The 22687-nt window shown below is 38.1% G+C and overlaps 1 protein-coding gene across 1 annotated transcript in view; it reads left to right on the forward strand.

Annotated features, from left to right (window-relative positions):
• The window catches only part of Znf567 (zinc finger protein 567), a gene marked incomplete in the record, with an annotated part of 76361 nt that overhangs the window by 16348 nt on the left and 37326 nt on the right, over positions 1–22687 (forward strand).

The raw sequence follows: 22687 nt of genomic DNA on the forward strand, positions 1-22687 counted from the left end.
TTAAATTAAACAGAAAGTTACAATAGAGAAAGGCAAGCATCCAGCATTTCCCTTGGTTAACATCAGAGAATACTAACTGGAGAAGACTCTTATGAAAGCACTGAAGTTGGAGGATGGGTAGAAGGAATGTGGCCTTTATTGGCCTTTGTCTTACTGGTCATATGGAAATGTTGGATATGGAAAAGCTTGTACAACTCTTACATAAAATTAGGGAATTCACCTTAAAATAGGAACTCTTTGTATGAGTAGAATGACTTTAGCTATACCTAACTCCTTGTAAATTTTCAAAGAATTTATACCAAAAAATAAAGAATGGTTACATCTTACTAAATTTGATTGATTAAAAGAACTTGGTTAGCTTACGTGTCTGTGTAAATGCATACTTTACAACTTTGTAAAAATTGAAAGAAATGCTGTAAATAATACAGAAAGAAGTAAGTCTGTCTTCAAAAGATTCTGTACAGACAGTGGCAGAAGAATCCTAAGTTCAAGCCCAACCTGGACAACCTAACCACTTAGTGAGACCCTGTCTCAAAACAACAACTAAAAAAAATAGATTGAGGATGTAGCTCAGTGTAAAGGCCCTGAATCCAATCCCCAATACCAAAAACAAAAGGAGTCTGTACAGAGACATTTCTAGCAAAATCCTATGAACTAAGATGCAAAAAGAAATCAAGATATGGAATCCAGTGAAGGTAAGTACAGCCATCTCCTGTGATGCATTTCTCAATGCTTTTTAAAAAGTCTAGTGAATTTTTGTTTTCAGTAGCTGTTTATGTGTAATATGCTTCTCCCATGAAATTTTGGACTAGTTATATTTTGGCATTAAACATCATTTTACTGTATTCCAGAATCCTGCTTCAATTTTTTTTTTAAAGTTGAGACCTTTTTTTTGTGTGTGTGTGCATTTTTAGGGATTTTCACTTTATGAATTGATACATGAAACGAAGACTTTCCATCTAATTGATCTATTGCTGTTAAGTTTGGGCATCTCTGTGGAGCAAACATGGTTTTAGAATTGAACTCCACTCCTAATATATATGATGAAATAAGAGTCATTTTGCCAGTTCATACTTTGTAGACCTAATTGCAAGACCATAAGATGTGGAGAGATAACCCTCAGCTATAAAGACTAAAGAAGACCTCAGAGAGCACACTCATGTCATGTTTTTATTTAAAAGCAAATCATGTGGCTCACAAAAACAGAGTCTGTAAGCATGGGGGATGTCTGAGAATAATCCAGGTGCAAGCTCCTTGGTATCTGTATTTCCCAAAAGACTGCATGGTCTCTGGATTGAACCACTAAGCTCTACATGAGAGTTGGCTTTGTCAGTGCTTAAGGCAGAAGCTCTCTGCAAGGGTTCTCTGTTTGCTGATTACACCGAAGCCAGATTATCTAATTGGTCATGTAAGTTATGAACCACCAGCAAACACACTGGCTGGGGTGGAGGTATCTTCAGGACAGTATCAGATTTTTTTTTTTTTTAAATTTGTGTACCAGGAATCAAACTCAGGATCTTGTGCTTTCCAGGCAGGCACTTGTACCACTGAGCTATAGCCCCAGCCAGTATCAGATTTTAAATAGTACCTCGTATATCTCACACCAGAGACAAACTCAGATTCCCAGGCATCATAGAGATAACGTTAGAGCTTTACTCAACTGTAAAGTAACTTTATCCTACAGTAAAGTTTCTCAATTTTTGTATATTTTCTGATGCTACATATGAAAAAACATGCATATTTTCTCCCAGTGTCCCTGTATCAGACAGTGCACAGTGTAGCTCAAACATGAACATTCCTTACCAGATAGTGCTTGAATCTCTCCATTCAATTTCTGGTCAGCAATAGAACCAAGCTTGCAAGGCCCCAGCTCACAAGAAATATGCAGCGGTAAAAAGCACGGGCCCCCGCCGGTCATGGTGGCACAGATGTATAATAACAGCATTCTCAGGCTAACGCAAGAGATTCATGAGTTTGAGCCTAAACTGAAAGCAAGACCCTGTCTCAAAATTTTAAAAGGGCTGGTGGGGCTGGGTGTGGGGAACTTGGGATGTAGCTCAGTGTGAAGTTCCTGAGTTCAATGCCAAGTGCAACAAAAAATAAAAATAGGTCTCTACACTGATGTCCACCATACACTTCAGAGGTTCAACCATTTTAGGTGCTCATTAATAATCTTGGGCTATTCAAAACCCTAGGAATACCAAGTGCTGGTAAGGAATGGAGTTACCCTCAAACTGCTAATACAAGTACAAAGTGGTAAACGTAATCTGGAAAGCAACTTGTCAGTCTCTTAAAAAGCTGAACATACACTACCCCCATGACCCCATGATCTCACATTTAAGGATTTAACCTGGAAAAATGACAATTTATTTTCACACAAGAGCCTGTACATTAAGTCCCCAGTTTATGAACATGCAAGTTGCAAAGTTTCACAGGTGCACTGTATAAGATACTTTGTCAGATTACCAATGAACCCGATTTATGAACATTCTCCTGCAATGGAACTCATTCATAATTTGGGGACATAATGCCGGGCGTGGTGGTGCATGCCTGTAATTCCAACACTCTGGAGGCAGAAGAAGAAGATCACCACAAGTTCAAGGCCATCCTGGGCTACACAGTGAGTTCAAGACCAGTCTGAACTACATAGTAAGACCCTGTCTCAAAAAAAGACACAATTCAGGGACTTAATGTGCATTCATATTTATAGTATCACCTATAACCACCCAAAACTGGAAGGGACAGAAGTGTTCAATGAGTAAATAAATATATTTCTGGGTTTGGTTTTTTTGTTTTTTTTCTTCCGGTACCAGGAATCGAACTTACGACCTTGCGCTTGCTAGGTAGGCGCTGTGCCGCTGAGCTAAATCCCCAGCCCCCACTTCTTTTTTTTTCCTGGTTGTTGTTTTTTTTTAAGTAAATAAATATATTGTGGGATATCCACACCATGGAGTACTGTTCTACAACAAAATGAATTAAAAATGAATTACTGATGTCTACAATATGAATGAACTTCCAATGCATTATGCAAATAAAAATGAATTACTGATAAAATGAATAAATAAAAATGAATTACTGATGTCTACAACATGAATGAACTTCCAATGCATTATGCAACAGGGAAAAAACAGTCTGAAATGTTACATACTATATGATTCAACTTGATGACATTTGGGAAAAGGCAAAAATATTAAACATAATTGACCAACAGTTACCAAATGTTTGGGATTGGGGGAGGGTCTCAATACAAAGGGGATGCATGAGAAATTCACTGAGGTATTGGAATTGTTTTGTGTCCTGTTTGTGGTCATAGATTCCAAAACCTATTCATGTGGAAAAATATTAGGAGCATACACACAGAGAAAGTGAATGTATTATGTGTTAACTTTCTAAAAATAAATTTTTAAAAATGTCTACATCTATTCTCTAACTTCATTATCAGTAGGCCCTCCTGATTTACCCCACTAAAGATTTTAGACTGCTTCTGAAGTGTATGACCAGTAGCCTCCAAACACACACACACACGTGCGTGCACACACGCACCCACACACACACCTACTTGGTCTCTTAATTACTTGTTCTTGGGTCAACTCAGCCACAAGACAAAAAAGGCACTGCCCGTGGCCTATTTTTGTAAACTCCACGTGGGCCAGGGATATAGCTCAGCGGCACAAATGACTGCCTGGCAAGCGCAAGGTCCTGAGGTCGATTCCCGATACCAAAAAAACAAAACAACAACAACAAAAAAAACTAATCACAGTAAACTCCACGCACGGGATCAGCCCCCATGTGGAGTGGCAGGTTTGATGTTTGAGGAAGAATAGAGAGCACACCTGTGGGTAATGTAACATGGGCTGTATGTTTTTCAGGGCATTCTCCAACGCAGATAAGTATGGCTGACCCAACAGACTTATCCCCATCCATGCACACCACAGCCAGTGGGAGTGATGCTAAATGGAGCCAGTTTGCTTGTGCCTCTTGATTCTAAGCGGTATTCTTATTTACAACACAGTCCTATACAAAGCTTTCTGGGCCAGGGATTTAGCTTAGCGGCACAAGCACCTGCCTGGCAAGCGCAAGGTCCTGAGTTTGATTCCTGGTACCAAAGGGGAAAAAAAAGGAATCCTATATAAAGGTTTCTGATTGTGTGTACTGCATTCTAGATTATTTTACCCCATCCTGGCAGAAGATGCCCTTTGAGACTTCACACATTGGCTGTACTTTCAGAAGCCCATTCTGGTCTTTATGATACCAGAAATTCATCCCATTTTTAAAGACTAACCTTGCATATTTTTGCTGCAGAGTAAATTTGCTAGTAAGATGTTACGTTGGGTGAAATAACATACCTTTGTATCAGACATTCTGTAAGCACTCAGACGGTAGTAATTGTTGAGGACTTTCAGACAAAAAGAGCAGGCCCATACATACCTGGTCTGTTCCTGAAAACAAATTGCAGGCTCTTGCAGGACAGAAGAGGTCCAGTTTGGTCACCCTGACTTGATACCACACAGCTGATTAGTCTTATCAAAAAGTGGGGCCCACTGAAGTTTCAGCTTTGGTTTCTCTTGCTGAAAGATCAGACCTCAGAGGCAGCAGTATCAGTACAGTAAGTCCCTGACTTATGTACAAGTTCCATTCCAGGAGAATGTTTATAAGTTGGGTTTGTTCATAATCCAACAAAATGAGTCTTGTTCAGTACATCTGTGAAAGTTTACAATTCCAGTGTTTGTAAAGCAGTGACTTACTGTACTCCATGATGTAGAGGCCATCTATATGCTGTCTTTGCAACTGTTACCAATTTATATATGTGCTACAATGCCAGAATTAGAGCGCAGGTAACTAAGTCTGGTTAATAAAAACAACCCAAGTCATTTTACATATTTGGATGTCAAGTAACACTTTTATAGATGCTGTCTTTAGGACATTAATGACACATCATTTCTACTCTCACGTCCAACTATATGGGGGTAGCTTTATAGTCTGTTATTATGATAGCTTGTGTCAGCTTGGCTAAGGTACACATCCAAGTTATTCAAACACTGACTTAGGTATTACTATGAAGACACTTTGTAGATGGGGTTGAAATGCTTAAACAGTTACGGCTAATAAGTAACTCATATGGACTTTCAAAGAGAAAGAGATTTATCTTAAGAACTGGGGCCAGGAATATAGCTCAGCAGCATAAGCACCTGCTTGGCATGCACAAGGTCCTGAGTTCGATTCCCAGTACCAAAAAAAAAAAAAAAAACAGAACTGGCTGATACGGGCTGTCAAGACTGGCAAGTCCAATATTTTCAGGGTAGTCCAACAGGATGGAAGAGATAATACTGTAGTTCAAGCTTAAAGGCAATTTGATGACAGAATCTTCTGCTTTTTGAGGGAGGTCTGTCTTTTAAGACCTTCAACTAATTGGATTAGGCCCACTCACATTATTGAGGGTAATCAGCATAACTCAGAGCCTACTGGTTTAATGTTAATGTTAATATTATCTCAGAAAAATCTAGAATATCATTTAACAAAATATAGGTAATGTGGACTAATCAGAATGGCACATAAAATTAACTAACCCAAACTATCTTGTAGATAACAATATGTAAAACAACAACCATTGATAATTTCCTACCACTTTGTCTGCAACTTGGTAAGCCCCCCTATTACTATGCTATCCTTCTTTTACTCTTTAAAATAAAAAAAAAAAAGAGGTATAGGGCACCTTGGGATTCCAAAATATCTTTGTGATTGGGAAGAATAAGGTGGAGAGGAATCTCACATGTCACTTCCTTATTTTTAAACTATTCTTCTTTTAAATCTAATATTTGAATAAAATATTTTTCTTTCTTCAAAAAAAAAAAAAATTAACCAACACAACCTTGCATCAGCTTTCAAGTCCTATGTTAATAGTCCACTGGGATCTCTTTCAATTTTCCTTCCCATGGGATACCAGGTTGGGCCATTACATTGATGATATTATGCTGATTTGACCTGGTGAGTGAGGAAGTACCTATTACTGTGGTAAGATATTTGTATGTCAGAAGGTGGAAAATAAATCTGGCAAAAATTCTGGTACTTTCAACCTTTGGGGTGGGGCTGGGGATTTAACTCAGCGGCACAGTGCCTGCCTGGCAAGTGCAAGGTTGTGAGTTCAATTCCCGGTACCAGAAAAAAAAACCAACAACAACAAAAAAACAAAACAAAAATCAACCTTTGGGGTTAGTAGAGTGGTGAATGTCATAATATCCTTTCTAAAGTGAGGCATAAATTGTTGCATGTGGCCCCTCCTACCACCAAAAGAGAACTACAAGACCAGGGAGCTTCCTTGGATTTTGGAGGCAACATACTCCTCACTTAGGTGTGTTATTCTGCCTGATGTTCTTAATGTGCTGAAAAGCTGATAGTTCAGAGTGAGGCCCAGATCAAAAGAGGCCTCTTTAATAGGTCCAGGATGCTGGGCAAGCTGCTCTGCCACTGAGTCCATAGGACCCAGGAAATCCAACGGTGCTTGAAGTAATACTCTTTAGAGCCTTTGGGAGGCCCCTGGAAGTGAACTACCACAGGGCCCTTCAGGTTTGTAAGCGGGGGCTGGGGACTTAGCTCAGCAGCACAGCACCTGCCTGGCAAGCGCAAGGTCATGAGTTCGATTCCCGGTACCGGAAAAAAACAAAAAACAAAACAAAAACAGATTTGTAAGCAAAGCTCTGCTATCCTCTGCACATTAGTCTGATTTTTGAGAGGGCAAAAAAACACTTGGCTTGATTTTGGCTTTAGGGGAGACTAAATACTTAGTCATCGTTCATCACATTATGAGACTTGAACAGCAGCACTCATGAGTTGGGTATTGTCTGATCCACAAGGCCATAAAGTGCGAACGGCAGCACTCCGTTATCAAACTAAAGTGTTATAATAGAGACCTGGCTCAAGTAGGCCCTGAAGGCACAAATTCTAGGAAAAAAGGGACTAAATAAATGCACATGGCCCCTACTCCCATTATATTATTCTCCTGCCAGTACCATTCCTGTGGTCTCATAGGGAGGCCAAATGACTTAGGAAGAGAAAATGTGGACTTGATTTATAGATATCTCTGCACAAGATGCAAGCAGCACCCAAATAGAGACAATTACAACACTGCAATCCCTTTCCGGATATCGCTGAAGGACAATGAATCAACCCAGTGGCAGAACTTCATGGAGCAAAATTGATTGATTATTTATTTATTTACAGATAAGTTCTCACTATGTACTCCAGGCTGTCCTTGAACTCACTGTGTAGCCCTCTGTTATCCTGTCTCATCCTCCTGAGTGGTGGAGTCACAGGTGTACACCACCACACCCAGCTAAGTACAGCTGATTGTTTTGCATGGAAGGAGAAAAGGCTAGAGGTCAACCATGAAGCTGTGCCTAAAGGTTTGGCTGGATGATCAGAGACTAGAGGGAACAATTGTAAAATTTATAAAGGAAGTCTCAGAAATAATATGTGGATAGATCTGTCTGCGCAAAAATGTGAAGATATTTGTATCTCATGGGATTATTCACCATAGGCTATTCCAGATTCCTGGTGTAAAAAGAACTTGTATGAAATAATATGTGTACCATTGTACACATGTAACTGTATTATTAAACATAACGTACAGAAATGTACTAAATTAGGCAGTAACAAATGGGGCCGGGGATATAGCTCAGTGGCACAGCACCTGTCTGGCAAGTGTGAGGTCCTGAATTTGATTCCTGGTACCCCAAAAAAGGAAAGAAGAAAACAAGCAAGCAAGCAAGCAAGAAAGAAAATGTAATATGTATTATGAAAATAGCACAAAATGGAGAAATAGGAAATTAAAAAAACATTACTATATTACATTACAATATAGGATGAAAATGGAATAGAACCAAACATTGGGGTCCATTCCCATAATTCCAGCACTTGGGAGGCTGAGGCAGGAGGGTGAGGTAGGAAAAAATGTGTGTTTCAGATCATCCTGGTGCTAGGAGTTGAACCCAGGGCCTTTACACTGAGCTTTATGCATAGCCCTTTTTATTTTGAGACAGAGCATCACTAAGTCACTAAATTGAAGCAAGAAGATATAAACCCCTGAAGAGACCCATCACAGAAAATTAAATAGAGGCAGTAGTAAATGAAATTAAAAAGAGGCAGTAGCCAGTCATGGTAATATGTTCCTATAATTCTAGAAAACTCAGCAAACCAAGGCAGAAGGATAAGTTTCAGGACAGCCTGGGTTTTTTGTTCTTTGTTTTTTGAGACAGGGCCTCATTATGTAGTCCAGGCTGGCCTTGAACTCAGTAGCCAAGGTTGGCCTCAAATTCACAGTGATCCTCCTGCCTCAGCCTCTAGAATTCCGGGATTACAGGTGTGCGCCACTACAACTGGCAGTAACATCTTGTTTGCCACAGATTTGCCACCACTGTCCCAGAATATTCTAGAAGGATACAAAAGAACTGATAGCACTGATTGTACTTCTGTAGGGAAAATGGCTAAAGGACTGTTTGTGGAGTCTTAATTTTTACTTCACATTTATGACAGTTTTTTTGCACTTTAAAAATGTATTTCTACTGCCTAAACCAAAAATTTTAACTTTTTAAGCAGGTTACTATCAGCACACACATACTCCAGATACTTCTACCCAATACAAATAAAAGAATAATATGGTCAGTCCATTGTATTGAACAAGAAGTAGATGAATGTCTACAGTAAGGAATGGCTCAAAATAGTAATACAATACTAGAAATGTTCTGAAGCTCTAAAAATAATGAATTAAAGGGGCTGGGGACTTAGCTCAGCGGCATAGCGCCTGCCTGGCAAGCGCGAGGTCGTGAGTTCGATTCCTGGTACCAGAAAAAATACAAAAAAAATGAATTAAATATTTATGTATGAGCTTGGAAAACATTCATGATTAAATGAAAAGAGTCATTCTCTGAGGAATATGTCACTACAGGGTTAAAATTTCCACATCACCAATATGTGCAGACTGAGGATAAAGAAAGGAACAACACACATACATTGGTTATCTCAAGAATTTATGAGAGGGGAAGAGATTGTTTTCATTTTACTTCTGCCATATTTTACTGGTTTTAGTAAAACTGTTATATAATTTTAGAAAACTCATTTCTAATAGTGGTTAACATAGCAATAAGTCAAAAGAAACACTGAAACCAGAACAAATTTTACTCTTTTTCATTTTCCCACTTGAAAAAGAACAATTTGTTTTCAGGGGGTTTGGGGACTATATCAATACTAATAAGACATAATGTTTTTATCAACCTCTTCCTTGAAGAAAACAAAGAGCACATGTATCTTCAAAAATAATTTCATGATGCTATGCTAGGATGTTGAAGGAGAAGAGGAAATCTTTCTGGTTTCCTACCAATATGACGAGTCTGATATAGGCTAAATTCTTAGCCTTGATCGAAGGTCTTGATGTATTCACAAGATTTTTTTGTCCAGAGTGAGTTCTCTGATGTGTTCTCTGATGATGTGAGAAGCTTGAATGATAGCTAAAGGCTTTTCCACATTCCTTACGTTCATAGGGGTTCTCCCCAGTATGAATTCTTTGATGTCGAGTAAGGTGTGAAGTGTAAAGGCCTTACCACATATCACACACACACACACACACACACACACACACACACACACACACACACAGAAACTAGTGTTCATGAAGTCATAAAGTTTGCTTTGTTTTTTCCATGACCCTGGGGATTGGGGACTCCTGATCTAAAATGTGTGTTACTAGGGATTGGACCCAGGGGCTCACACTGAGCTACCTCCCCAGTCTCTCTTTTTTTTAATGTTGAGACAGGGTCTTGCTAAAGTCACTAAGTTGCCCAGTTTGGGCTTCAATTTGTGATCCTCCTGGCTCAGCCTCTTATGGTGTTGGGTTTACAGGTTTGTGTCACCGTGCCTTATTATGCCTTATCCTACAGAACTTTTTCAAATATTATGATGCCAGGTAGGTATAAGTGTCACTTTGTAGCAAAGTTCTAGGCCAGGGGGCCTAACTTCAGTATTCTCAACAAACCAAGTCTGGCCATTCATGCCGTAAGAAAACAGCAAAAGTAGCTGTGACGTAGGGAAGGAATTTAATCAATATAGCTATACCAAAAAGGAGGACCAAGCATTCTCAGCCTTGTCTTTCAAGATACTTAGATGAGCTTTGTTTTAAATAAGGAAAGAATTGGGACAGGGGACAATAGGTAAATATGGTTAAAATTGTGGTCTAGCTGATTATTATATCAGGCCTGGTTCAGTGAGGTTGCTCTGAAAAAGTTATCTCTAGCAAGGTCATTTCAGTTCCCTTCATGAGATGATTGCGCCTTCTTAGGGAAAGCAGCTTTAGTTCCTGTCAAGGCATAACTGCTCCCACGTGGAGGTGGGGTACTCTCATCACAGACTGATCTGCCTGCCAGGTTTAGGGCAGTGGCAGTGAATCCACAGCACACACTTGGCGGCGGGCTGTCTGTATTACTGAAAACTCTAAAAAGTTCTCCATTGCTGGTTTAGGGCAAAGACTGGCAGCTTCTAGGTGCCTATCCAGGGACCTGGAACAGGATGCTGTAAAAGTTGGGAGTTGATGAAAATTTATTATGATATTCCTGTAAATCTTGAACACTCCTTAGTCATTTTTATCTTGATATCTTCAGCCTTGAAGGGAAAAGGTGAACAGGTTTAGATGGACACTCCTAAAATGATTAACATGTCTTCATGCAGAGCTGAGCAGGAATCCAACCCAAAGTTTCAAGGTAGTAAAGGAGACAGATACAAACGAAAGCAGAGATGCCAAGCTATTATCCTGCTTTGAGGTACCCGCGGGGTATCCGTAGGCCAAACGAAGAGTCAGTTCTTTGTAGCAAAAGCAGCCGCTTTGTTCTTGTTACAATTTTGAGACCAATCATTAAGAATTTAAAGCAAAAGGGATTTAGTATTTTAAGTAGAGATGATAAGTTCATTAAAAGGCAGAGTTGTTTTGCTACGACTATTGACCCTAGAAAAATGATCTTAAAAGCCACCAAATGATCTTATAGGAGAAACAATGGAAAATTAGTCCTGCAGATAGCAAGGGTCTAGGAGGCTGAGGGCAAGGCAAGAGGCGGAGGGGAAGGGGAAGTAAGTAGAATTAAGATATACCATGCCCAGGACCCTAAAACTTTCAAGGAATGTAAACATGTCATGAACATGAGCTGAGATTAATAATATCAACAAGAATGAAAGTAGGAAAAGAGGATTTAGAGGAAGAAGAAGGAGGTGGGCAGGAGGGGAAACGGGATTTTTTAAAAATGAAGCTAAATGTATTATATGCATGTACCTAGTCCCCAAGGTGAATGTAAACTTCATGTACTACAAACATGTACTGTTAAAAAAGTTTAAATATCACATGGTTTGGACGGTGGATATAGCTCAGTGGCACACAGCCTGACTGGCAAGCATGAGGTCCTGAGTTTAACTTCCAGTACAAAAACAAACAAACAAAAAAACAAAACAAAAAAAAAAAAAATGGTTTCTTTTATATAAGAAACTTGGAGTAAAAATAAAGAGCAAAATAAAAATTAGATAAGAGGATGTAGGGAGATAATATTTCTCAAAGGGATAGGGGATTAAGAGATGGAGGGAGTAGGCAGGGAGAGAAATGATAGAGAAGGAAAAAAAGGAACTGGGATGTGTTATGTACAGGTACCAACCCTACACGAGGATTGTGAACATGTACTGCAAATGCACAAAAAAGAGGAAGGGGATCAAGAGATAGGAAGAGGGAGGGAGAAGAGGTGGGGGAGGGAGGAGGGTAAGGGAGGGGGAGGGGAGGGGACGGAAAGGAGATGAATTAAGGTGTGTTATGTACTAAAGAACTAAAAAATTTAAAATTTTAAAAAGAAAATTGCATACAATAGCTGAGAGATTTGTATAAATAAAATTTATAGGACACTGACTTAGCCCAAGCTCCTGCACTCAGTCCAAAAGGCCAAACCAAAATGGAGTAGTTCATGCTGAAGTTCCATGCCATAAATAAGTTCTTTATTTGGCCTGAGAAATCAAGAGAGACATAGTAGCCAAATCCCCAAACAAGCCAGTTTTAATTGGCATAAGGAAGTCCCCTCTGCTTTAATCCTTATAAAAAAATAACTGGAAGAAACTTGATGTTAACCAATCAGATTTTTCCTATTCTGTTTCCTTGTTCCCACCTTACAAAACCCAATGGTGTGCTATTGCCTGGTGGGAGCTCATTCTATTTTGTAGAATGGAAGCTACTCCAAAAGATTTTAAAGTCCAGTAAGACCTATAACTAAATTTGTTGTAATTTTGTCTTTTGACCCTTGTATATGTTATATTCACAAATGCTTGCTGGATGAGAAGTCATTAAAAGAAATCACACAAGTACAATTTTAAATAAATGAACAGGGCCTGGTGGTACACGTCTGTAATCCCAGGGCTTGGGAGGCTGAAGCAGGAGGATCACTGCAGGTGCAAAGCCAGCCTGGGCTACCTAGTGAACTCAAGGCCAGCCCGAACTACATAGCAAGGCTCTGTCTAAACAAACAAACAAACAAACTCAAACTATACATTACTGCAAACAGGAAAACTGAATTGTACGTTTAACAAATGAAACAAACTCATCTACATAGCTGGACTTGGTGTTCTGTTTATATTTAGCTAAAGTACCAATTAATCCTAAAGATTCTTTTGTGCTAATGTTTGGTAACAAACATGACTGTGGAGTCAAAATATTCAAAGTAAAAAAACTATTTTTCTGAGACAGGGTCTCAAGCTGGCCTTGAACTCCTGGACTCAAATTGATCCTCCTGTTTCACCTCTCAAATAATTTGGCCTACAGGTGTACAACTTTAAATAACTTATTTAAGTAACCTATTTGAGGGCCGGGGGTGTAGCTCGGTGGTACAAGCACCTGCTTGGCAAGCACAAAGTCCTGAGTTTGATTCCGGTACAAAAAAAAAAAAATTAATAACCTATTGGTTTTCTTGTTTTTTGGTACTGGGAATTTAACCCAAGGCCTTCACCCTGAGCTACACCTCCATTCCTTTATTTTTTGAGACGGAATCTTGCTAATTCACTCATTTCCCTAGGCTGGTCTTCAACTTGTGATCTCTTGCAGATCAGCCTCCAAAGCTGCTGGGGTTATAGGCATGTACCATCACACCTAGTTTAAATAACTTTAGATAATCATGTTAATATTTTCTACAAAAAGCTATAGCTGAATAGAACTGCTAATGCCTTAGCTTTAATGAAAATAATGGCACCAAATTGTGCAACATTGTTTTCATCGCGGTCATAACTAATGTACCAGATTCATTTATGAATCCCCATGATGGTAGGAAATATTAATTTTATTATATCACAACCCTTCAGCATACAATTTTTTTTGTTGTTTTTTGTTTTGTTTAAGACAGAGTCTCACTATGTAGTTCAGGTTGGCCTTGAACTATGTATCCCAGACTGGCCTCAAACTTATGGTTATCAGCATGCACCACTACACCTCAACATACAACTTTTTAATTTTCCATATGATAAGACAAGGATTCTGCTATATACCAAAATAGATTGGTTGTTTTAAGGAAAGGTTACACTGAATTGTTTTACTTGCAAGCTGAACTAGTCTCTTTTTTGTTCATGGAATTCAATTTTTCCTTCAACAATCAACAAATGGATAAGCTATGATGATTTAGACTTGGCAGATTTTTTAGCAAATTAAAAAATTAGCTTCTTTTAAAAAAAGACTTATTTGCCAATGATATAATTCTAAGTTTAAAGTTAAAACTAGACTTGGAAAGTCTGTATTGTGATCCCAAGAGCTTCCCAATATGTAAAGGCTTTTTGGAGATCAGTGGTGATACTAACAAATATATTTTTGGTTATTTTATGAGAAAATGTATGACTCTAGAAGATATGCATAAATAATTGAAGCAATATTTTCCAAATAATTAATGCATGATCTTATAAAATGGGCACCACACATAAGAAATCTATTCAGAGAATGACAAGCCAGCAGATTTTAATTTAACAGAGTATATACAGATGTAGACATGAGACTCCAGTTATCTTCTTTTAGTCTACGCATTAAAAAATATGCTGCTGGGGATATAGCTCAGTGGTACAAGCGTCTGCCTGGCAAGTGCAACGTTCCAAGTTCAATTCCTGGTACCTAAAAAAAAAAGGAAATATGCAAAAATGCAGACAAAACAGTCATTTTTCTCACTATATATTTTGTCTTGTTAAAATTATGATAAACTATGTTAACATGTAGTTCATCCTTTTTAAATGAATTGAGCCAGGCGTGGTGGCTCACACCTGTAATCCCAGCACTTGAGAGGCTGAAGCAGGAGGATTGCTGCGAGTTCAAGGCCAACCTGGGCTACAAAGTGAGTTCGAGGCCAGCCTGAACTACATAGTGAAACTCTGTCTCAAAAAGACATAAATAAATAAATAATAAATAAGTAAATAAAACAATTGAATTTTTCATTTTTTCTTGTTTTATTTCTAAGGCAGTAAATCCTGAAAAAAACATACATATATCAGGTGTTGGTAAGGATACTACATATGCAACTGGAACTCTCTGACAGTGTAATGGATTTTTTTTTTTTTTTGGTACCAGGAGTTGAACTCAGGGCCTCATGCTTGCCAGACAAACACTTGTGCCTCTGAGCTATATCCCTGGCCCATGAAATCTTAAATTAGAAAATCAGATAAAAATCAACTAAAACTAAAGAGATATGTGAGATCTATACAGAGTTTCCAAAAAAAAAAAAAGTATATACTTTAGGAAAAGAAAAATAGTATGATATTTTTTCAACAGGTGGTTTTACCCTCATATCGGGGACTCTAGTGAATGTTGTATATCACAGAAAACCCAGTACACTGGCAGCCCTTACAGAAGAAATTGAAAGTGCATGTACAGCAATGTCAGTGACCAAGGTTACCCAAGCATCAGGTCGCTGTACTAATGAATATCTGGAAGCTAATGGCCACCGCTTTGAGCACCTCTTGTAATAGTAGAAGCCAAAGGTAACTTGTGTTAAACCCATGGTGTCTTCATAAATGTAGTGTTAGAATATTTACACAAGTTTTTCTTTTCCTCAAGTGTACACATTTTTTGGTCGCGTTATCAATAATTTTGAGTGTAAACATATTCTCAGAATAAAAACTTTGAGACTGATGACTGTATATTCAAGCACAACTTATTTTTCCATATATCTGATGATGGACATTCATGTTATTTCCAGTTGGCTCTTGTGATTTGTGCTGCTATGAACATTTTATGGTTTTCTTTGGATAGAAATAAGGAATCCTGTCTGTTAAGTACGCAAAGTGAAATTGCTACATCAAATGATATGCATTTCTTTAGCTTTAGTTGATATTATCTAATGTTTTTCTAACTTAAGATTCCATTAAGACTGTAAGAGAGTTGCAGTTGCATGTATCCTTACCAACACTTGTTACCATTAATCTTTTTATATTTACCTGTGCTGGCAGATATACTGTAAATATTGCACTGTGATATAATTTGCAATTTCCATGACTGAAAATGAGGATGAGCACTTCTCATATGTTTATTGAGTGAATGGATCTCTTCTTTAACAAATTTTTATTGATTTTTGAGGCAAAGTTCATTAACATAAAATTTACCATTTTAGCCATTTAAAAATGTATAATTTAATAACTTAGTAAAATCTCAACGCTGTGTAATCATACCCTTATCTAATTCCAAGAACATTTTCATTATTTCAAAAAGAAACATTATATCTGCAGTCGCATATCCTCTTCCCTCTACCCTGGCAACCACTGATCTGTTTTAGGTATGTATGAATTTGCTTATTCTGGACATTTCATATAAATGGAATTATAACAATATATGATCTTTTATGTCTTGCTGTTTTCTTTTTTTTTTTTTTTTTTGTACCAGGAATCGAACTCAGGACCTTGTGCTTGCCAGGCAGGTGCTGTGCCACTGAGCTATATCCCTGGCCCTGTCTTGCTGTTTTCACTCTGCATATTTTAAAGGTTGAACTGTGCTGTGGCATTCACTCCATTTTATTGCTGAATAATATACCACTATATGGATATACCACATTTTATTTATCATTCATTCATCAATTAATAGTTATGTGGGTAGTTTCTGGGCTGTCTTTTTCTTATAGATTCATATAAATTCTTTATATGGGGCTGAGGATATAGTTCAGTGCTACAGCACCTGCCTGGCAAGTGTGAGGTCATGAGTTCAGTTCCTAGTACCAAAAAAAAATTTTTTTACATGTTATGAATATGACCAACATATATATTGCAAGTAGCTTCTCCCTCTAGGCTAGCTCTTAATAGTACTCTCTTAATAGTACTTTCATGAACAGAAGTTATTAACTTTATTCAATTTCAATACAAAGGTCATGAAAATATAGCATATTCATATTCTCTTCTAAATGTTTTGTTCTTCTACTTTAATGTACAGATCTATACTACACCTAGATTTGTTTTGGAGTGTGAGGTTGGAGTCAACATTCCTGTTTTTCTAACACTCAATTGAATCAGTACCAAGTATTAAAAAAACATCCTTTCCCTGACTTTGTCTTAAGTGAAATGACTGTACACGCTGATCATTTTCCCTACAAGCCGTTCTAATATCTCAACTGTATTGGAACTTGTCTAGCTAAGGTCACCAAGAAAACCGCCTTACCAAGTCAGGGCTCAAGTGCCAGCCTTCACTCGGGTCGACTCTTCAGCAACACCTGACATACCTGCTGAACCCCTCTGCGTCCTGTATATCCTACTGCTATGGTTTAGATGTGCTTTCTCCCTTCAGAAAGTCATGCTGAAATCTAGTGTGGAATGTAACACTGAGAGGAGGTGGCACCTTGGAGAGATGTTTGTACCGCAGGGGTTCTGCCCGTATGAAGGGGTGAATGCTGTTCTTGTGGAAATGAGATCTCACTGGAGGGAGTAAATTATCAGGCTTTCTCTATTTGACCCAAACCCACCTGCCTTTCTGCTTTTCTGCCATGTAGTGACACAGTATAAGGCCCTTGCCAAATGATGGCCAGCCACCAGTCTTGGGTTTCCTGTCTCCCGAACCTGTGCTAAACAAACTTTCTTTCATAAACTATGCACTCTCAGGTGTTCTGTGATAGCATAGCAACATAAAATGGACTAAGACACACGTACTTTTCTCACCTCTGACCTTTACTATATCGTTCTCTGCTCTCTGACCTCTGAATGTTGGAACATCCTGTAACTCAAGCTCTGGTCAGCCCTCCGGCCAAAAGGTAGATGAAATCCAAGTGCATGTTAATAGATGAATGGATAAGCAAAATGTTATATATATGCATACATATATACACGTACACATAGTTTAAAATTTTTTAAGTTATAGTAAAAATTTTTAAATTTTAAATTTGCATATGAGACAAAATTTGCCTATTCAAACATTAAGTACACAAAACTATTGTTGAATTGCACAAATTATGTATTCTGGACATTAAACCTTAATCATATATATGATTTACAAATTTTTTTCCATTCCATAGGTTACCTTTTTATTCACATAAAGGACCCTGAGTGTGTACTTTGAGATATGGATAGTTATAGTTGTAGATATTTACATATAGTTTTTATCTTACATCTGAGTTTAACATTAACACATCTAAGTGCTTACTTGAAGTTGGAGGCACTCAGGTAGATTTTATGGCATTGTAAAGATACAGTTTTAAACTAAGTCATTAGACGAACTGCCTACATAAAATGAAACATTCCATTCTACCTGTGAAACATTATGACAGGACCTAGCCAGTTCATGGATGCCACCCACTGGGCTACACACGTGCTGTGCTGATCCAACTAGCCAAGTTGTACGCCTGACAGAAGTCACCTGTATTTGTTTCCTTGATTGTGTATACAGTGGATAAAGTGGGTATGAAAACTAGCCACTTCGCTAAACTGACAGCTTTGGAAAGACCAGATAACGGCTACCATTGTGGAAAATAATTTGGCATTTCTCTTCAAAACTAAAAATGTACTTGCCATACAACCCAACAATTACATCTTGAGCATTTACCCTAGACAAATGAAGGTTTATTTTCATGTACAAACTTATACATGAGCTGGGCGTGGCAGTGCACATCTGTAATCCCAGAACTCGGGAGGCTGAGCCAGGAGGATCACTGCAAGTTTGAGACCAGCCTGGGCTACAAAGTGAGCTCAAAGCCAGCCTGAGCTGCATAGCGAGACCCTGTCTCAAAACAAAAACAAAAAATTATACATGAATGTAAGGAACACTCATGCAGTTATGTATGCAGGAAATGGAAGAAAAATAACAATCTCAAAAGAACATGTACTGCAGGGTTCCATTTTATAACATTCATGAAATAACATAAAGACGGAAAACAGCAGAGTGGTTGCCAAGGGTTAGAGAACAGGAAAAAGAGATCAGTGTAGCTATAAAGAGGTAACTAAGGAGTTTTATGTGACTGATATTGCTATGTAGCTCAGGCTGGCCTTGAACTCACGATGTAGCCCATGCTGACCTCAAACTCAGAGCAGTCCCCCTGCCTCAGTCTCCCAAGTGCTGCATGCACCACCACGCCTCACCTATTTTTCCTTTTACTGCCTGTGTTTTGGTGTCATATTCAATTAATCATTGCCAAATCCAGTGATATAAAGCTTCCCCCTAATATTTTGTTCTAAGAGTTTTTGTACTTTTACCTCACTTTGACTTCATTTTTATATATGATGTATGATAAAGCTCCATATTTAGTCCTTTGTTTGTAAAATATCTGGTTTTGCCAACACCGTTAAAGACTGTCCTTTCCTCATTTTCATTCTTGTTTGAAATCCTCTGTGTGTGTGTGTGTGTGTGTATACATTTGTATATTACATATTTATATACATTTGTATATTACATATATATGCATTTATTTCTGGGCTCTCCATTTGATTGCCATGGTCTTTATGTCTGTCTTTATATCAGTAGCACCCTATTTGATTACTGTACTATAGTTTTGAAGTCAGGTTTTCCAAAATTATTTCCACAATTATTTTTCCTAACAGCCTTTTCAACCCAACATTTTGACCAGCTCCCAACATTCTGCAACAGCTGCCTGCTTCCTGCTTATGGCTCCCTCACCTGGGCACCATCTTCCTGTCATTTCCCTTACGCCATCCAAGGCTCCTTCCCTTGTTCCAGTGAGGAGATCAGAGCTGGCTTAGAAATAGAAAGTCTATAAGAAAAGAAATTGAGGCGCTGGAGATCTAGCTCAGCGGCATAAGTGCCTGCCTGGCAAATGCAAGGTCCTGAGTTTGATTCCCAACACCCCCCCCCAAAAAAAGAAAAGAAATTGAGAATGAGATGGAAATGAAGGTACCAAATACAGTGACTCAGAATTGATTAACATAAAAATAAATCACAAGTCAAGATGTACTTGATACGGTCTATAGAAAAAAGGATAAGGGATGAAATAAGTTTTATTCAAATGAATTCAAGATCAAATAAAAAAATACTAAAACTTATATAAGCTTTCTTGTTTTTCTATGGGAAAATAAATTTCCTGAGATACTTATTCTCAGATCTTTCTAATGTTAAATGGAATGTTCTTACAAAGAACTTGCAAATGCAAATCATGTAAGAAAGTCCATTTGCTATAGGATATGGAATAGTGTTGAGCTGTAAATAGTAAATGACCTTCTGTGATCCTCTTACTACTATATTAATCAGGAAAGCAAAAGAGCTGCACCCTTGGCACCCATGTATTTAGAGTTAATCTATGTTACTGCACCAGTGTAATGCAGTAGAAATGAAAGACAAAACCTGATTTGATAATGTTATACTTCAATGCCGCAAAATTCCATTTCTGCCATCAAGGAAGAATTAGTATAAGAAATGATTAGACATGTAAGGGTGGAGAAAATGAAAGTGTACCTTCATCTAATTGTGTTTATTTCTGCATTTATACAGAGAGAAAAAATCCATCTAGTTAACGAAGGCTAGCCCTAAAATTTAGAGGAGAAAGCAGAAATTCCAAAATGTACATTCGGAGTTGGTAGAGGCATTCTGAACTGTTAAATAATTTTACCAAGTGAAACCAAGTTACTATAGTTCTCCAACATCACATCTTTGTATAAATTACTCTGTGCAGGGTTCAGGCATTCCCATTCCTCCCAAGAGATGTCTACAGCCACATCTTTGAGCATCACCAACCCCTAAGATGAAAAATTACAGTAGCACATTTTGAAACAAGGAACATTTTATTTAAAAAGTAAAGTGCTAAAAGAAGCACTGCAAGAAAGGGTGGAAATAGTGAATGTATGGGCTAAGCCTGTGACATGGGTCCAAAACAGGAATTTGATGTGACTAAGGCAGAGTGCCTACCTGTTTTCAAAGAATTCCGTTTCTGTGGACACATTCTCTTGTATATGGTGGGAAACTCCCGTTAGTCAATCATCTAGAAATGAAAACAATATGTAGAAGTTCCCAATTAAATTAAATAGTTGATGGGCTAGGGAAGTAGTAGCTCAGTGGTAGAGTGCTTGCCTAGCACGCACAAGTCCCTGAGTTCAATCCCCAATACCACATACACCAGAACACATTAAAAATAAATAAATAAATAAATAAAATAGTTGAAAACTAATCTTTCCAGAATGTCTCACAGAAAAAAATCTCCACATTGGAAAAGAAAGCCTTGAAGATTTTCCTTCATCATTATGACTATTATGTCATAGGGATTTTTACTTTTCAAATTCTTTAGTAAATATCTGGTGCAGACTATATTTTCCAAAGATGGACATAGCAGTCTCTCCCATCCTACATGCTCCTCTAAACTTGACGTGTTCCCTCCCAATCACCATGGGGATCTGTGCCCCCACCTCTTGATCCTGAGAGGACAATGTGATTTAACTCATAAAATATGGCCAAAATGACTATGTGACTTCTGAGAGCTAGGTCATAAAAATATCTATTATGTCTGCCTTACTTTCCTGGGATACTTGCTCTTAAAATCTGCCCCATGTTTCTAGGAAGCCTAAGCAACCTAAACAATAGCTCATAGGACAAGGAAACAACAGCCATGACAAGCTTGCAAACTATGTAGGGAAACTATCTTGAAGGTGGGTCCTCTAGCTCATAATCATTTCACCTGATATCACAAGAAACAGAGGTAAGCCTTCCCCCTAATGCATACTGCTCAAATGCAGATATCTCAGCCAAACCATTACTGTTGTTTTAATATAGTAAATTTGGCCAGGCATGGTGGTGCACGCCTGTAATCCCAGCACTCGGGAGGCTGAGGCAGGAGGATCACTGTGAATTCAAGGCCCACCTGGGCTACAAAGTGAGTTCAAGGCCAGCCTGAGCTGCATAGTGAAACCCTGCTTTAAAAAGGAAACAAAAAAAATTGTATATTTTAGGTGTTTGTTATACATCAATAATAGTAAATGTGACCTTTTATTTTGGACAGTACTGCGGACCAAACCCAGGGGTGTCTTACCACTGACCTACATCCTCAGCCCTTTTAAATTTTTTCTGAGATAGGCTCTCCCTAAGTTGCCCAGGCTAGGTTTGAACATGTGATCCTCTTGCTTCAACCTTCTGCGAAGCTGGAATTACAGGTGTACATCAGAAACTATTTTTTTTATTGGTAGCATAACATTTGATCTTTTAAGAAATTAATCATTCCTTTAAGCTTGCATCTCTCAGTGAGTAAAGTCTCTAAAGTTTTTTCTAAGATACATATTCCATTTTTTGCAATTATACTTGAGAAATCTTAACGGTTATCATTCACTAACTCTCCCTGCACTTTTATTATGTTCTGTTCTTAAGTTAGAGAATACTGATATGGAATAATCAGGACTCACATACGTATAACCTCAAGCTAACATCCTGTCCAATATAAAACTGGAGTTTGTAGTTGGTGTTTGTCTATTTGTTTCCAAGATCTCTGATATTTCTATGCAAATACCAATCATATCTCTATCTAATCCCAAAGCCTCATTAAGCAAAAAGTCTCTCTATTGGTAAAGTGATTCAACACCAATTTCTAATAACATTTAATTGGAAAATCCAAAATTGTGAAGTTCATAGATGTACCAGTAGAATGATCTAATTAACCACTCACGCCCAGAAAACACCATTTCCCATGAGAACATCTCAAGTGGTGGCTGTTCTCCTTTTTTCTACAAACTTCATACCATTGTCCTCCTTGTACTTCATTGCTGGTATCAGACAACTGTCTCTTCTGCTCTGTGTTGGTTACTTTTCTCTCATTGCTGAGAAAAAATGTCTGAAGCCCAAATTAAAGAGTGAAAGGTTTATTTAGCTCACAGTTTGTAGAGGTTTCAGTCCATAATGAGCGGGCTCCAGAGCAGGACAGCATGGCAGAGGGGCAACAGTTCATGGCAGTGGGAGACAGCAAAAGCAACAACAGCAAAAAGAGGGAGAACCTGTTATCCTCCCTTATATTGTAAGCAGGGTATCTACCCTAGGGTAGGTCCTCTACACCCTAGGATTTAGAACTCCGGAGTCACTTAGTTAAGCTTTTGAACTTCTCAAGTTGACACAATGATTACATTCTTGAAAATGTAATATCATCATTTCATTGGATTATACTATGTATTATCTCTTCCTGTGGCAGTGATTTGTCCACATACAGGTTCCTGTCCCTGAGGAATTTTATTTTATTTTTTAAAAATTTTTTTAAAA

The sequence above is a fragment of the Chinchilla lanigera genome, unplaced genomic scaffold (assembly GCF_000276665.1).
Source record: "Chinchilla lanigera isolate Chin_1 unplaced genomic scaffold, ChiLan1.0 scaffold00067, whole genome shotgun sequence".
NCBI lineage: Eukaryota > Metazoa > Chordata > Mammalia > Rodentia > Chinchillidae > Chinchilla > Chinchilla lanigera.